The sequence below is a fragment of the Tupaia chinensis genome, unplaced genomic scaffold (genome assembly GCF_000334495.1).
Source record: "Tupaia chinensis unplaced genomic scaffold, TupChi_1.0 Scaffold000346_1, whole genome shotgun sequence".
Lineage (NCBI taxonomy): Eukaryota > Metazoa > Chordata > Mammalia > Scandentia > Tupaiidae > Tupaia > Tupaia belangeri.
The window spans coordinates 2,062,001-2,080,789 of NW_006159840.1; the positions used below are offsets into that span (position 1 = coordinate 2,062,001).

The following is an 18,789-nucleotide window of genomic DNA, read 5'->3' on the forward strand; positions in this document are numbered from 1 at the left end:
CTTTCCCTCTTACCAAGCAAAAGGGGAGATGGAAGACACATCATAGCAGGAGGCACTCGAAACCTCACTTCTGTGCCAATTCCTGTCCTCTATATTTCTGTGGTGGCCACACTGGTCTCGCCCCGGTGGCATTGCACCTGTGGAGCTTTTACTCCACTGTAGACTTCAATCACTAGTACCAAGCTCCAGTTATGTCATTACCCTGCCTCAAACCCTGCCCTCACCCAAACCGAACCAATCAAGCATCCCAGCCTTGCCTCCAGGAGCTCTTATCTCTCTCCTACAAATGGGGTAATGTGGATCCTCAGCGCTCCATTACTGGAGGCATACTGTCCTCTCCCTCCCTGCCTCCACATTCCCCATTCTACCTCCCCAAACTACTCATTTTTCACCACCTCCCCCTTTTTTTTTAATATAAAGAAGCTTTATTTTTTTTTGGGGGGGGGAGGCTTTTGCTACAGGACGTGTGCGCTCACCAGAAAGACAGAAAGTGAGAAATCACCCCCCAGGGGGGATGGCCACACCACGATCCCTTCTCCTTCATTCTCTTCTCGGGATCTTGGGCACGCACACACATGCGCCCGGTGTGAGTTTGAGCCACTGGATCCGGGACTTGAACTGCGGTCAACACATGGGAGTCCAGCGATGTAGCCATTACACTATCTGCTGGTCCCCTCACCACACTTAATGCACTAGTCATCATTTGGACACTAAGGCCTCTTGTGGGTGATTGGAAGAAGCCCCATTGGTAAGCTGTGGTGCGGAACAGTACCACTCTTACTCAGTTTTGGATCACAACACAGGAATTCCTGAATTCTGTGAGGACCACTGAGTCTTCACCAGTCTCCCATTTCTAAATTCTCAGCAGCTTCCTGGGCCAGGAAGGGATATCAGGTGAATGGGGATGTTTCAGTTGGCATACCTTATGGCCATTCTCCATATCTAGTGCCAATCTGAGCAGATGAACACCTTTGGAAGCCCCCTCAGAGCCCAGAGGACGGGGATCCAGATTCACCTCGCTGCCACTCAAAGCCTGCTAGCCTGGGGAGGCTCCTCTCCATCACACCATCTCAGCTCCACCCCCGCCTCCTTCTCTGAACTTCAGCCCATGGATTAATTCGTGCCTCTGTGTCCTCTCTCATCACCTACCTTTGCCCCTGTAGGATCTTACTCAGTTCTCAGGACATCACTCAGGAGTCATCTCGCTGAGGGAAGTGACCACCAACTGGCTCAGTGGGTCATGTGCCCACCATGGTGCCCCATAACACCTGGGCTCATGCCTCTCGAAACCCCTGCAGAGAGGCTGTCGAACTCTGCCCAGCTGTCATCCATGCCATGAGGGGCCAAGTGTGCCTTAGACATCTCTTCTAGGGCTTGACTGGGACACAGGATGGAATCAATAGATGAAAGCCAGGGAGAGAAAAGGAGCATTCAGACATACGTTTGACTTTCCCTCTTACCAAGCAAAAGGGGAGATGGAAGACACATCATAGCAGGAGGCACTCGAAACCTCACTTCTGTGCCAATTCCTGTCCTCTATATTTCTGTGGTGGCCACACTGGTCTCGCCCCGGTGGCATTGCACCTGTGGAGCTTTTACTCCACTGTAGACTTCAATCACTAGTACCAAGCTCCAGTTATGTCATTACCCTGCCTCAAACCCTGCCCTCACCCAAACCGAACCAATCAAGCATCCCAGCCTTGCCTCCAGGAGCTCTTATCTCTCTCCTACAAATGGGGTAATGTGGATCCTCAGCGCTCCATTACTGGAGGCATACTGTCCTCTCCCTCCCTGCCTCCACATTCCCCATTCTACCTCCCCAAACTACTCATTTTTCACCACCTCCCCCTTTTTTTTTAATATAAAGAAGCTTTATTTTTTTTTGGGGGGGGGAGGCTTTTGCTACAGGACGTGTGCGCTCACCAGAAAGACAGAAAGTGAGAAATCACCCCCCAGGGGGGATGGCCACACCACGATCCCTTCTCCTTCATTCTCTTCTCGGGATCTTGGGCACGCACACACATGCGCCCGGTGTGAGTTTGAGCCACTGGATCCGGGACTTGAACTGCGGTCAACACATGGGAGTCCAGCGATGTAGCCATTACACTATCTGCTGGTCCCCTCACCACACTTAATGCACTAGTCATCATTTGGACACTAAGGCCTCTTGTGGGTGATTGGAAGAAGCCCCATTGGTAAGCTGTGGTGCGGAACAGTACCACTCTTACTCAGTTTTGGATCACAACACAGGAATTCCTGAATTCTGTGAGGACCACTGAGTCTTCACCAGTCTCCCATTTCTAAATTCTCAGCAGCTTCCTGGGCCAGGAAGGGATATCAGGTGAATGGGGATGTTTCAGTTGGCATACCTTATGGCCATTCTCCATATCTAGTGCCAATCTGAGCAGATGAACACCTTTGGAAGCCCTCTCAGAGCCCAGAGGACGGGGATCCAGATTCACCTCGCTGCCACTCAAAGCCTGCTAGCCTGGGGAGGCTCCTCTCCATCACACCATCTCAGCTCCACCCCCGCCTCCTTCTCTGAACTTCAGCCCATGGATTAATTCGTGCCTCTGTGTCCTCTCTCATCACCTACCTTTGCCCCTGTAGGATCTTACTCAGTTCTCAGGACATCACTCAGGAGTCATCTCGCTGAGGGAAGTGACCACCAACTGGCTCAGTGGGTCATGTGCCCACCATGGTGCCCCATAACACCTGGGCTCATGCCTCTCGAAACCCCTGCAGAGAGGCTGTCGAACTCTGCCCAGCTGTCATCCATGCCATGAGGGGCCAAGTGTGCCTTAGACATGTCTTCTAGGGCTTGACTGGGACACAGGATGGAATCAATAGATGAAAGCCAGGGAGAGAAAAGGAGCATTCAGACATACGTTTGAAATATTCCAGGTGGCTCATTTGTTCTATTCTTACACTGAAGATATACCCAAAGAGCCAGGAAGAGAGAAGTTTTAAATGTTATTTTATGATAATTAGGAAAGATGAGAAAACTGCATTTTTAGAAAAGCTATATTGAAAAAAATTATAGAAATTTTCACTGCCCAAATCATGATCATCACATATTTCCCACTGAGTTCTTAATTTTTCATGTCTCCTTGTTTGTCTTACACATGCGTTTGGTAGCTACGAAGCATAATAGATCGTTGAGGTCTAAGAAATATTGACTTCACTATTATTGGTTAATTTCTGGTGGGATATTGTATCATCTACTTAAAAAATAACCCTTGGAAAAGTGGTTACTCATAATTTACATATTTTAATGCTAGCAATAAAATGGAAGGTTGTTAAGCTAAATAAATGTGTATGGTCATAAGAGAAATGGAGATTAATTCTGAGTAGGTTGTTGCTGCTACAATCAATAGAGTATATCAGCACCGTGCATTAAGGAACGTCAGTGTGGTAGGGCGAAAGAACAATAGTCACAAAATAAGTGGTCCCCTGGGAGTTAATGAAAAATCACTCTCTCCAATAGGAAAGAAATGCTTTTTAAAATTTATAATACCATATGGACACTCAGGCATATGGATGATTCGCAAATGCTCTACATCAAAGTGTTATTTTTACATTTTCGACATAACAAATACATTAAACAGGTGTTTTAAAATGTCACACTTTGAACAGCAGTAATCTAATTAGCATAAAAAGCCACCGTTCTTAGTGTATCTTTAAAATATTAGTGTAATAGAGATATTTTAGATGTGATACCTTCCACTATGTACATTTAGGTAGTTTTATTAATAGATTTTAGCAAATGTTTTTGTCTCTTGCTTTTGAAATCAGAGTACCAAATTCTGATCTAATTACTGTGCAATATGTCAAGGGATCACTCCGATTAATCCTACGACCTTTGTTGTCTGTTTCTTGGTAATGGATTCAAACTTGCAGTGAATAAGAAAAGACGGTTGGCAATTAGCTCCAATATTTGTATATAGCTTGGAGATTCTCCTTTAAAAAGAATGTTCTTTTCTGAAAGTCCTAAAAATTATCTAAATATTCAAAACCAGGAAATGAAGATCTATATACTCTGCTTCTCATTGCTGGAATATTTTGCCCTTATTCAATGAAATAATATTTTAAAATATTGAGACTTGTGCCGAGCATTTGTAATACAAAGTTTCTGTTTCTAGCTATAAATATAATCCTTCCTAATAATACAGAAAATTCTAAAAACAAATGTTCGGTGAAATGAGCAGAATGTGAAATTTTGTATAGAGCACATATAAGCTTTGTTTTTAGAAACTTGTGAATTAAAACAAAATTCTTAAATTGATTGTGTGATGGCAGACTTGAGGGGCATTCCTTTTATAACTTCTACTCTAGTGTTTTCACATTTTATTTTATGGAATAATAGAACTTCACAATAAAGTAAAATATTCCATTTTTTTTCCTCTTTTCATTTGACCTGAAGCTAGCTGCTGACCACAAGCTTCAGTTACATGAGTCAGAGCGGGGAACGGGACATTTTCTCACTCTCCAAACTGTGACTGTGACAAGTCACGGAAATCTGCTTTCTTTCTTCTTTCCTCTCTCCCTATTTCCTCTCTCTCTCTTTCTCTTTCTCTCTCTTTATTTTTTTTGATAAGGTAGCACATTTTTTTTTCTTTGTAATGGTTTACCCACTGGTAGATAGAGGAACGATATTTCTTATTCCTATTGATTTACGACATAAACAAGATAAGAAATTGAAAAACCTATCTTTTCACCACTTTTTAAAAAATAAGCAAGGGAAGAAAGTAAGATCATCTACAGTTTTCACTGTGTACCATTGCTTGGGTTGGAAAATGAAGAGCAGTCCCAGAACATAAAACAAAGTTATGGTTACTGCCCTAAGGAGGTTGACTGTTATGCAGGAAGAGAGGAAACCACACACACCAAGTAACTAGGAAGGGACATGATGGTGACACAGGCAGAGGACATATTATCATTATTACAAAAAAATGACACACTACTATTTACATATATGTTATACATGAATTAATAAACGTATCTATTTATGCATATGCATGAATGTGGAGGACATCTCAGAAGAGAGTCATTGTATGTGGAAAAGAGAAGAAGATTTAACTTCTTGAGAACAGGAGTTTTGTCTAAGTTTGGATAATGATGAAAAACATTTAAATGAGGCAAAAGAAGCAATTTAGATGACAGATGTTGAGAGGGGAGGTAACAGCCAAGTTAGCGTTATGGTAACAGAGACGGACATGGAAAGTGAGAAAATCGTTTGGGAGCATGTTTCAGACGTGGGCCTCACGTCAATGGGTTCCACCTAAGCAGCGGTATGGAGTCACTACTGACACTTACAATGACTGAGAAGTAGATCGTGTGCAGCCCAGTATGGAGGCACAGGCAGCAGAGGTGCTGCTATGCAATGCCAGAGGCCGGAGGGGAAGGAAGACTCTGGGTTCATGCCTGGGATCCCAGCTCCAAGCAGGTCCACTGCATGAAGGCTCTGTTGAGAATGCCCGACTCTCTCTGTCTCATATGAATGAAATAAATAAATAAACTTTTAAAATTAAATTAAGGGAGCAGCAGATGGTGTAATGGTTATGTTGTTGGACTCCCATGTAGTCAACCGTGTATTGATGATCCTGGACCTGGCAGCTTAAAACTCAGGCCAGGCTCGTGTGTGTGTGTGCCCAAAATCCTGAGAGAATGGAGAAGGGATTATGGTATGGTCCTCTCCCCTTGGGGGCGATTTCTCGCTTTCTGTCTCTCTTTCTATCTCTGTCTATGATGAACACACACTCCCTATAGCAAAAATATCTCTAAAACAAAAAAGATGAAAAATTAAAGTAATAGCAAATAGAATATTCAAATAGAAACAACAGGATAAACTAGACAAATTGAAGAAGGGATCTTGGTGAGGATGCACCTGTACTGATCCTGTAGCCTCATAAGCATATATCCTGCATCTTATGTCTTAGTGACACTGGAAGAACATCTATGACAACTTTCTATCTGTATTGGAGTTCACTTTATGATATTTCAGAAATGTATCCAGACTGTGTAATGACTAGGAACTTGTGATTTCCATGTAAGTTCCACTCCATTTTCCAATAATACTAATTCTAAAATTCCTTCCTATTTTGAATATAAATATGTTTCTTATTAAATTTACTTCCACATGGATCCATGTTCTTCCACAAAAGACAACACAGTGAACCCTACTCTTTTTCTCTTGACAGGCCTCAAGTATCCAAAGATTCATACTGCTGATTCTCCTAAACCTCTACCATAGCTTTGCGCAGTGGCAGTATTGTAGCCAATGAGGTTTATCCGAGGGGCAATTAATGCTAATTGAAAACTTTTCTAAACCTCTACCGTATTTGCTCTTGAATAAGAGAAAAAAACAAACTGCTCTTACCCTTCTACTCACGTGCACACTTACCATAGAACACGTATGTGACAAGTGTGGGCTTTCCCCTGCACACCAAGCAATTCTGCAGCAAATACCATTTGGGTGTCCTATGCTTCAATTCAGTTCTGATGCTACCTCCAAGTAGACCATGTCAGATCAATTCCAGTGCCACCTCCAAGAAGATAGTGCCAGATCCCACAGTGGAAGGTTCAGCCCCATAAAACTTCCCCTACTTCAGACCCAATCACGAGGCCGAGCCACCTGTACTTCTAACTGACTAGCTGTACACCAACATGAGCACCCTCCACAGAGTCTCTCCCTGTGATCCCCCAGTCTCTCCCAGTCAGTGAGGATCATGGGCACTCAGATGTGACCAGCATGTCCAGGTTAAAAGGAGAACCAAACTGAACTTTGAGCCCAGAGTTTTTATAGCTTTGATATTCAGTTCAGTCTCCAGACTACCTTCCCAGAAGTTGGTGGGTGGGCTTGAAAGTTCTAACTCTCTGATCTTCTAATCACTTGGCATTTCTGGTGAGCCTCTCATCCTGAGGCTTATCAGGGGTCCCATCCTCAATAACTTCATTAGATTAGATTGAGTAATTTTCAAAGGGGCTCATCATGAATAGCAAAAGATACTTCTATCACACAGAAGCGCTATGACAGGAACTGAAACAAAGGCCAAATATATTTCCTATTGTACCACAGCTCTGCTTTAGACTAAACCTGTGCATTTATTCCTCTGGGGACCTCAGCTTCATCACTCTCCAGCCATTTGTCCACATTTACGTTGCTTTTAAAGGAAGCACTGTGTTTATGATGCAATGATCCATTGTGGCTTGGCCTGAGTAAAATATACCGAGACTTGATATTAGCAATGGAGGACAAGCAACGGTGGCTGTGGCCAATCACAGACACTGAGGAGAGAAGAAGAAAGAGATCCAGGTCTGACCATGAGAGTTTCAAAAGTAAGAGGTGTGATGTGGGTGGGCCCTTTAAGAGGTGATCAGTCCATGAGGCTCTTCCCTCATGAATGAGATTGAGGCCTTCAGGAAAGAGGCTACAAGGAGATTTCATCTCTTGTCTTCCCGCCTTCCCTACATGAGGACACAGCAACTGTGTGCCATCTTGGAGGCAGAGAGCAGCCCTCGACAGACCTCAATGCTCACATCTTGATTTTGGACTTCCTGGCTCTAGAACTATAAAATATAAATTTCTTTTCCCAATACATTACCAGTCTTTGGTATTTTGTTAGACCAAATGAAGTAAGACAGGGAGTATCCATTTTAAAAAAGCAAAAACCAAGGCAATTTAAGATACCAAATACAGTAAAGAAAAGAAAAAACAACGTCCTCATTTACTTTCAGACCCAAGCAGAACTGAGGCAGAAAGAAAGCTAGAAAATGGAAGCAGGTAAGCTGCCCCCAGAAGAGAGCCACTGTGCTGTTTGGCCCCTGACTGTTAAATCACACACCCCCCTTTTTTGTTTGACCCTAATTCTTCTCCTCTCCAAGTCACTATATTCCTTTTTGCCCTTAGGTACGCAAATCTTATTCTTGAAGAATCCATGACCCCTTGCAGGGGACTTAATTAGACAAAGACCAAATGGTCACACAGACATAGTCCAGAACATTCAGATAATGTAAAAGCATTATCACAAAGACCAGAATAGGGCAAGGCGCTCATTGCTGGGCAGGACCCTCCCTGATTCTGAGGGATGAATTCCAAGATATGGATCATCAGGCCTTCGAGGTTAACTGAAATAATGACCTTTTTCAAATTAACAGCCTCTGAAGAAACCAGTTTCCACTTAGCCACCATTATGTAGGGCTGATACAGGAGTGCTGGGTTATCAGACTGAGGACAGAAGTCTGACTGCTTTTTCTTATTTCTAAAATCCCTTCCATTGGGCCTGAGATGAGTCACACCCACAGCCATTGTGGCTCATTTGATAACAAAAATCTTATATCCTGTCCCTGGCATAGTGTCCTTGTAATGTGTGAGTCACACCCATAATCATTAACAGACCATTTTGACTCATTGATAACAGGACTTTCCCAATATCCTGCCCTTGGGACAGTATCCTGTGACTGTATACAAGTCTCCTTATCTCTGTTAAAGTACACGCTTTACTAATACCTTCCCCAAACCTACAAGGCTCGCTTCCACATGCTCCACCTTTTTGAGCCAGGCCAATGGAAAGCTCTTCACTAAATTCTCTCACTCTCAAAATCAAATAAAAGGAATCCCTGTACTTGATCACCCAAAGAGAGAGGCATGTTTTGCCTTATTTCTGGGCCTAGGTCACTCAAATTTATGCTTAAAAATAAACCACATTAATTACTATTTTTGCAGAGTTGGTTATTTCTGTTGACAAGACCCAATACCTGTGCTGGTTCTTGTCCTATGCTTATGAAGAATTAGAGACATGGACACAGAGAGGAGAGTAAGGCAGGGTTTATTATGAAAGGAAAAGAAGCTTCCACTGTAGTGAAAGGAGGCCTGAATGGGTTACCAAAGAGGGGCTGGAGGAGAGGGGTTTTTATCTAGCAGTCCAAGCAATGCACTGGCTTTTTGATAAGGAAGTGAACTTTTAAAAATAGTCACATGGTAGTTTGAGTGATTTATTACCCTATTCTTTGAGGGGTCAGCAGACCATAGTATTCTGTACTTCTTGTTAGAATATAGTTACTAAATAGAAACTGTTGTCCTTAGCTATAGTTGTTTTGAGTCTCAATGCATCCAGCTTTTGTCTGTGAACACTTAGCTACTGTGACTCCATCTTGGATCTTTACCCTGGCTGTGTGCTCAATATCCCTATCTCCTGTGTTATTAGTAAGGAGTCATACATTCTTTAGAGACATGTAAAAGGCATGTATATTGTATATTAACCAGACCATCAGAGGAAAAACAAATATTTCATTAAAAGAAAAACATAGTGGCTACCTTTTGGAGTCTTTACCTTATCTACCTGTAAGTGGGGTCTAATTCCCATTTCAGGGCCTCATGACTACAAGACCACCCTAAAGTACAGCATAACCTATACTATCACGAGGGGAGCATGTGCATAAGAGGTCTGAACAAAGCCCCTCTGGTCCAGATTCTTTTTCCTCTGCCCCCATCTGCCCCAGCTCCCCTTCTGCAACACATTTTTCGGGTACCTGCTACCTGTTTGGGAGCTCTGTTCTTCCTTTCCCCTCTTCATAAACTCCACTTGCTATGCCCTCTCCATGTCCAGTCTCTAATTTTTGTGAGTGTGAGAAAAGAACCCATGTCTCGCTGCACCACCGCATCCCTGTGTCAAGAAGTTTGGAGCATCTGCTCATGCAGTTAGAAGGAAAAACTGATCAAGACAGAAGTGTTTCAACTGAGGTAATGCAGGTGGGAGATTTCCATTGTGGGATATCTAGCTGATTAAGGCATATTTTATAAAGTTAATGAGATAAATCAGCGGGCCTGGCCACATTTGATAGAGTTAAAGAGATGAGAACAATCAGCGGGCCCAGCTAGTGATCAAACAACATGACCCCAGTTAAGGAATTAGAAATCTCACAGAAGTAACTGCCAGGGCCCTTGGCCAGTCTTTCTGTACTGTGCTCGGTCTGCTCTTATATCTCAGGAATATATCTCCACTTTTACTTAATAAGCTATCCCTTAGTTTGCTATTGGAGTGTTTCACTGCATTCTTTGTCTGGAACATAAGGATCAAGACATTGCGGAAGCCATCCCACAAGAGTTCTCAAGTGAACACACAGATAGGGAGCACCTGATGAAGCACTTCTGTCAGTATTTCCAGCACCGAGCAAGAGAATGTTCTGTTGGCTTTTTCCCCAGAGACACATGTCAGTGTTCACCACATCCTTGAAATGGGTATTCCTAGGATTGGCACTTCTCTACAGTAAACTTCCAAGAGCTCACGTGTTTTTATAATAAGGTATCTGTAGTACTTCACATTATTTTTTGCAATACCTTCCATTTTGGTGTTTATTTATTTCCAGAGGGCACATGTATTTGCCAGAGAGAAAGAGACTGAGAGAGAGAGAGAGAGAGAGAGAGTGCACACCCTCCCCCATTCCCAGTGGTGTGCGCTCACACCATAATCCCTTCTATTTCTCATTTTTCCATCTTGTCAGGATTTGGGGCATGCACACACATGCACCTAGCCAGGGATGCAGATTCAAACCACAGTAGGCCATGTGGAGTCTGCTTTTCCATGCACAGCACTTAACTGCTGTGCTACAGGGCCGGCTCTCCAGTTCCTTCTTAGAACCCTCTAACAACCAGAGACGACGGCTTTCCCAGCTGCAACGTGACTGACGGCAGTAACACCAGTCTCGGGCAGTTGCATGTCTACTCAGTAGGTTTCTATTATGAAGAAACTCACATTAGATGTTTTCATAGTTTTTGCCTTCTGGGAAGTGAGGTAGCTCTGAGACCCGTCACTCACTGATATTAGGAGGTTGCCAGTGGTAACACTGAGTCCAGTGTAGCAGATAACAAAAGGCAAAGATGATTTGAATCAAAATTGTAGGACTGAAGACTCAGGAGAAGCAATCCCATTGTTTTCCTAAGCTTCAGAAATGATCTTCAGTATCTCAAGTCAACTGTGATTTTTCTTGCTAGTGAGATTATATTTCTTGTTCTCATTTTTGTTTATCTGTATCTTCTCATTTTTATTCACTAAATATGTGTCTGTTCTTAATAAAAATAATATAATTTTAATAAACAAACAGAAAAGATTTGGTTAATTATAAATTTTGTGTTCATTTGATGTAGGATTCTCCCACATAGCTTTTACAGAATTAGGGTGAATTGCCGAGCTAATTAAAAAGAAATGTTGACCATGTTCTTTTGTATAAATGAGGTGACAAATAAGGTCACCGCAGCTGCCTAGACCCTGGTTCCCGACCAACTGAGTGTCAGTGCCGCTTGGTGATCTCGGCCCACAATGAACATTACATGGCCCCCTGGTCTGCTGTTTGTCAGAGCAGTGGTTCTCAAAGAACTCCACAGCAGCATTAAAGTTTGTTAGCAACACCATTTACCAAGCTCCACCCGACACCAACGGGAACAGACTCCAGGTGGGGCCCAGGGTCAGCAGTTTAACAAGCTCTTCTGGAGAGCTGGATCTGGCTGGAGCTACAGCTACAACACATTGTGCCCACCTGACAAACTCTGACTCACTGCAGGGACCCTTTGAGCATCACTGTGTCTCAAATTCCTGGTCAGACACAATACCAAGGAGACTGGGGTAATTCCTGGTAATAGCAACCTCGCTTCTGATGCTCTGTTCATATAATTGCTGTTGGAGTAATATTCTATTGCCAGATGTCAGCACTGATAGAGAATTCAGAAATGGGGAAGAACTTGAGGCATTTTCTGAGCCTCTACTGTTTCTCTTTATTTCCAACATGCCACTGGCATGAAATATAGCTGGGCTGTATTGAAAGCAGCGGTGCCTTTGTTTTTCTTTCCTAAATGTACAGAAATTCGTTTTCCTTGTGCGTGGGTGGTAACTTGCTGCTGTAGCTTGAGCGCCGCGGCTGCACTATAACATGAAGTGCTCTCAGAGGCTGAGCCCTATTAATCTTTCTCCCAAACAAACAAACCTAAATGCTGTGTCTAAGTCCATTTGTCAGCAGGCGTTTACTGAGGACCTACTGTGTTTAAAAGATCTTACGTGCAAGGTGTCTCTAACAGAGGAAAGAAAGCAAATACAAAGTCCATGTACTTAAGGTCTTCTTACTGTGGCTGGGCAGAAAGGGCTTGAGCACAATGATAGGGACATATATTGTAACCAAAACAGTAAAACAAAACAGTGCCAAGTGGAGCCCCAACACAGCAACAGCGATGCAGTAAGGTAGCGTGGGAGGGTCAGTGGCCGTGCGAGTATTCACACCTAGTTGGAGAGACTTGAGTGAAAGACCACACTGGCAGAGGCCTTTAGCTTAGAAACAATGAGAAACAGGGGACAGCTCTCGGATCTTGAGCAAGGGAAGGACAAGACGGACGGGTACACCTGAGAAGGGTGACCCTGAAGGCTGGGCTGCGACCCATGGGTGCAGGCATTTGTTCGCACTGCGGCATGCCGAGTGTGTAATCCGGCTTGGCTGGCAAAGGTCTGGCTCTTGTGGGTCTAATTATGGACCCGTAGGGGGAGGCGGAAGGAAACACCTTCAGCATTCCCGATTCCTGGATACTTATATCTGTGCATATCTTCGACTGTTTGTATCTTCTCACTGGCAAGTCAGTATTAGTATTCATATCAATTTGTTTTGAAATCCTAAATTTGAATTCTGCTTTGTGATCTTTGTGACAGCCATGATGACCTGTGAAATAGACAAGAAACTCTTCACATGAGATGTTCTCAGAGATGAAAGGGGGTGCCTCAGTGCCATACCCTTCAAGGAGAGGGGACTGGGAAGCTGCTCGTGAGTTCCGGCCAGGGCCCCTTTCGTAACACCATTTGCTTCCTCCTCCCTCTGTGAACAGGCTCCCTGAGGTCCTCCATGTCAGCGAGCATGTGGGGCAGCAAAGAGCGTGCAATAGGGGAAACTGCTTGGCTGTGATTCCAACAGAGACATATGGCAGAAGACGGGAGAAATACCTCGGGCAGTTTTACAAAGAGTTTTAAGTCATGAATCACTTGGGCTGTATGAGGTGCTGGAAGACACATTTTTCAAGATGGCATTCGTTTTTCTCTCCTCACAGCTAAACCCGAATAAGTCAACTTTCTTACATGAGAAAATAGATGTGAAAGTCAAGCAAAGCTCATCTTCTGGAAAGAATGTCTTCTTGCATTCTTTAAGGGGCACCCATAGACACTACCAAGAGGTACGTGGGGCCCAGGCATCAAGAGGCAACTGCACTGAGACCGAGACAGTGTTCTGAACAGTGTTTGCCCAACGGTGGCCATAGAACTTGGCTCCCCTTGAGACGACAAGCTCTAAAGGGATGGGTCTGGGCTGTCTTGTTCACATCCCACACCAGAGTGTGCACGTAGGGGGTCAGCAGGCACCGTCCACTGCATGGACCATGATGCCTTGTGAACTGAAGAAAGAAAACTGGTCAATACGGAGATAAACGAGGCTGTGCAACTTGATGTGGCCAGGCATGCACTGGGAAAAGGTATGGCCTCCTCAGGGTCCTTCTCCTCATCCCCTAGGGTCACTGTCCTGTGGGGCACATCCCTGTGGAGTCAGGGTGGTCCCTTGGCAGAGACCTACCAGTAAGTTGTACCCACAGTGGGCATCCCTTCTGACTGCCTGATGCCGGCCACAGACAGGGCACAGATATTTTACATATTACTCTTCGTGGTCAGAGGAATAAATCGTTCTGGCTGCTTGGTGATTCAAGAGGAGGTCTCCTATCCCTCAGAAAGAAGTGTGGAAATCATGACTCTAGTGCATCTTCTGAATCCTCTGACTCAGGGTCAGGAAGAGGGCTTTGGTAGATCCTTGTGATGCAGAGACAAAGTTCTCATGGAAGAATTCCATTTTAGTCCTTCACTAGTAACCACAACATTATCTACACACCTGATGCTATGCCCCTTAAAAAGGCATCCTTATTTACTCATTGTTTTCAATACTGAGGTTCTAAATGTTTGCTGAAGAAAAATTAGAAAATAGAAATAAATGGAAAGAGAGAGAAAGAAGAAACTAAAACACCCATAATCTCATTAACCAAGTACTCACCTTGCTAATTTCTCTCCTTCCAGACATTGTTTTCACTGTGCTGACACAGTATATTAATAGGTTTTATTTAAAAAAGTTTTTCACATGATTTGTGAAAATCTTTGAGATGGAGAGTGGACGGAGAGAGGAGAAGGGGGAGGGAGCAAGGTTTCAGAAGACTCCCCTTGTACGCATTTAGCCCAGGGTAAGCAAACTTGCCAGGGAAGAGCCAGCCAATGTACACTTTAGCCTTGTGGGCCACACAGTCTTTGTTACAAGGCTCAAGAACAGTGTCAGCACAACAGCTTCCTCGTCTGCAAGATCCCTTTCAAACATATGACTAAAACTGTCATCTTTGTCTATAGCCATAATGAAAAAAATTGAGGTCATCTTTGCACATCAAAAAAATCAGGAATATAATGAATTGAATCTAATACTAATTATTCAATCTTCAGAAAAGTCATGATGCATTTTTCTGTTTTTCTATGCAAAAATGCACCGTGACTTTTCCAACCACCTAATATTTACTGTGTATATTTTATATTGTGTTCTCTTTACTGCAATTCATTTATTCCCCTCTCATAAGAGCAACTAATAGAGAGCCACCTAATGGCCCTTGCTAATGGAGGGGAAGGGCAGAGAGGAAATGAACAGAGGGAGAGTGAGGGAAAGCGATCCGCCCAACAGGGACTTGTCATGCCACAATCCCTTTTCTCCAGTTATTCAGCCCATCATGATTCTCAGCCCATCCTTGTCCATGCAGCATGCTTTTCACACCAAGGAGGCAGGGGTGAGGATCCTGGTTGGCCATCTGAGGTGCGGCTTCCTCTGCACAGCGCCTCACTGCTGTACACTGGGGCCAGTCAGCTGAGGTGTGTCAACCTGAAGCCTAGAAAGCTGCCGCATGCTGATGTATTAACAGTAACAGCAATGACACAAAACATGAAGACAAATAAAATAATTTAAAATCGTAGCATCATTTGTGAAAAATGAGTCACCCAGGTATGGGAAGTTCACTTTGTGCACTATCTCCTAGCAGCCCTACCAGGTAATTGCTGTATCCCTATTTACATACGAGAATCACTCACAGCTCGTGCAGAGGAAGTCTGAATGCATGCAGCCTGACCCTAGACATGAGCTAGTGGCCTTCCTGTGCACCGACTCTGTGGAGGCTGACTTATCAAACATACCTGCCCAAATATACCGTACTTCCCAAACATACCTGCCCCTGTAGGGGCACACAGGGGTGCTCAGGTGAGAGGGAGGAGGTGGGCACGTGGTCACTTCTGGCACAGGTAGACTGGGATTTGGCTGAGGAGAAGGCCTCAACTCCACAGATTCTGAAATTATGTTAACCCCTAAAATCGAAAGTAAATACTATCTGTATCAAAAATAAATCTTTATATTTGTAGTTTCTTCAGTGAGGATGATTAAGGAAAACGTGTCATCAACTACATGCCCTTTGTTGTACATAAAGCTCTTTTATCCTCATAGGCTTTCGTTTTAGTTTTTTGGAGAAGTTTTTGCTATAGGGCATATGCACTCATCAGAAAGACAGAGAGACAAAAAATGAGAAATCACCCCCCAGGGGGGATGGCCACGCCGCAATCCCTTCTCCTCCATTCTCCTCTCAGGATCTTGGGCACGCACGCACACGTGCCTGGCGTGAGTTTAAGCCACTGGGTCTGGGACTCAAACCATGGATGACTATATGGGAGTCCAGTGACATAGCCATTATGGCAACTGCTGGTCCATATTTTATTCTTTTATTAATTATTTTTCCTTTAAGACCTCTAAATACCATAATTTGTCCTGAAAATTAAGAAATTGTGACCTTGCCATGGGAGAGCAGTAGTAAATGTTGCTGTCCAAAGTGGTAGTCCAAGAGAGCAAGCAGAGTGAGACAAGCAGACCCGCCATCTTGGAAGCACGCGCCATCGTCCCTGCTCAGGCTGCAGGTGAGTGCCCTTCAACCTAACCTTCCGAGTTGGGTTGGATTTATTTTCTGAAAGGAAAGTGAGGAAACAGTTTTCCTGATGGTTGGCAGTAGCACTTAATGTGAGTAAGATGAAGGTAACCTTCGATCTGTGGTCAGGGATCACTCGCGTTTGTTAACGTGTCTCAATTTTCAGACATAAATTCTTGCTATTTTTAAGTAAAGAAAAAAAACAGAAGTAAAACATGACTTAAGTATGTATCTCTTGAAATACAACTGATCTGAGGAACCAGCAGTTAGCGTAATGGCTATGTCGCTGGACTCCCACATAGTCGACCGCGGTTCGCGTCCCGGACCCGGTGGCTTAAAACTCATGCTGGGAGCATGTGCGTGCGTGCCCAAGATCCCGAGAGGAGAATGGAGGAGAAGGGATTGCGGCGGGACCATCCCCCCTGGGGGGTGATTTCTTGCTTTCTGTCTCTATGTCTGTCTCTGTCTGTCTGGCGAGCGCACGTGCCCTATAGCAAAAACCTCTCCAAAAAAAGGAAAAAAGAAATACTACTGATCTGTAAAGGTTCATCAGAGTCAGACCCCTCAGAGTAGAGAGTAAATGGAAGTATTGAATTTCCTAACCGGCTTTCATAGTGCAGGTGGAGTACATATTAAATTGCAGAAGCAGGGCTTCTCTAGCAGGGCAGTACCACAGCATTGCCATGTCCATCCTAGCTGGCAAAAGCCAACTCTCTTGGCCCAAATGCAAAACATATAGAGGACACCAGAACTCTAAGGGTCAGAGTGATTATGTACTTCTAGTAAAAACAAAAATAATAATAATAAAAAAGGAAAATGTGGAAACTTTAAAAACTTTTTTTTGGGAGGGGGGCGAGATTTTTGCAATAGGGTGCGTGCACTTGCCAGACAGACAGAGAGAGACAGAGAGACCGAAAGCGAGAAATCACCCCCCGGGGGGGAAGAAATCACCCCCCAGGGGGGGATGGTTACACCGCAATCCCTTCTCCTCCATTCTCCTCTTGGTATCTTGGGCATGCATGCACATGCGCCCGGCTTGAGTTTTAAGCCACCGGGTCCGGGACGCAAACCGCGGTCGACTACATGGGAGTCCAGCGACATAGCCATTACGCTAACTGCTGGTTCCCGAAACTTTAAAAACTTTTAAGGCCAGTGTTGAATGTGGTCTCAGAATACCAGAAAAATTAAGTGGATTTGTACCCACAAGAGTGTCTGAGGCCTGAGGCAGTGGGCTCAGTGTCTGGGGTAGCACTGTGGGGCCTTCTGGGTGACTGCTTAGTCACACCACCCACTACAATCTGCCACCTCAGAGCACTGATGGTTTCCTGGTCCTGGTGTCTCCCCCTAAGCCCCCTCCTGAATGGGAATCACTGACCCAAAACTGTTCTGCCTGGGCAGCAGCAAGGTTCCACGTGCATCTCGGCTTTACAGGCTACGTGGAACTGTTTTGCACCTGGCTTTCAGCTATAGATGAAATGTGAAGCTTTTGAAAAGTAGATTAGAAAAGATCTTAGAAGCACTTAATCTTGAAGTTATTTTTTCACTCAAAATGACAGGGAGAGAATCTGTTCAAAGCACCCTACCTCTTCCTTTCTAGTCTGAGACACTTGTCTCTTAAATTTTCTTCTTTGGTGACACAGTTAGGGCTGGTCATCCATCCTGATCTCCTTCCAGTCCTGAGTTAAAGCCCTAGCATCTGCTGCTGTCACCAACTCACACACACACTCACACACACACACACACAAAGAAAAGATCCTCTTCTGAGTATGTAGAGAATCAGGGGAAAACAGAGATTCCTATCATGCTGCTAGCACACAAATGCCAGAGCTAAAATGTGCATGTGTAGATGGTTGGAGAATGCATGTATTGTTTTATGGTACAGTTCCAGGCGATATATTTCCTATCATTATGGACTTACCTACGAGGAGAGTTCTGACACCCAGTACTACTCACAACGGTGTATCCCGATTTACTTAGACAATGTCTGTTGTACTTTGAGCTGCATACACCTTTTCACAATTACAGATGGCGCTCCTCAGAACAATCATGAACAGAATTCTGGTTACATTTGGTTATTTCCTTAGCATAAATTTATATCAATGTATTTGCTGATCCAAGTGTGTGAACATTTGAAGAGTTTTTATATATCAACAAATTTCTCCCCTGGAACATTGATCCAATTTATACTCCTATCCGTGCTGTTCCTTATTTCATGAGTCTTCAATAAAAGAAACACTGCATGTTTAAAAAAATATATTTAGGGTCCAGTCTTGGTGGTACAGTTGATAGTATACTGAAATACAACTAGAAATTGCAGTGCTAGAAGACATGTTACGGGCCATGGGTTTGAACACCCCCAACAACCTGAAAATGCCAGGTGTGTGCACCCAAGATCCTGATGAGGTGGAGGCGAGGGAAGGGGATCACAGAGTGATACACGCTGATTAAGGTGTCTGCTTATTCCTCTCTCAATCTCAGATGCACACATATAAAAAAATAAAAATTTAAAAAATTGGTAATGATGTTTTTTGTCCCTTTGATTTAGCCTTAAGTTTTCATTGTTAGGTCATACATATTTACAATTTCTCTTTTTTTTTAAGTTAGTTCTTTTATCAATTATTATTTGCATGTAATTGTTGGACGTCTTTGTGGGATACAACATGGATTTTCAATGCACGCGTGCAGCATGCAATAATCAAGTTAAGGGCATTACCGTGTTCATCGTTTCCAACAAAGAACACATTCTTTTTTTTTTTTTTTGGAGAGATTTTCACTATACG

At 43.8% G+C, this 18,789-nt stretch overlaps 1 protein-coding gene and 1 pseudogene across 3 annotated transcripts in view; one reads left to right on the plus strand and one right to left on the minus strand.

Moving 5' to 3' along the window:
* Nucleotides 1–18,789, minus strand: part of PRKN (parkin RBR E3 ubiquitin protein ligase) — a 1,506,714-nt gene that overhangs the window by 406,298 nt on the left and 1,081,627 nt on the right. The gene's annotated exons all lie outside the window — the stretch shown is intronic.
* LOC114008475 (uncharacterized) lies at nt 6,252–6,374 on the plus strand (annotated as a pseudogene).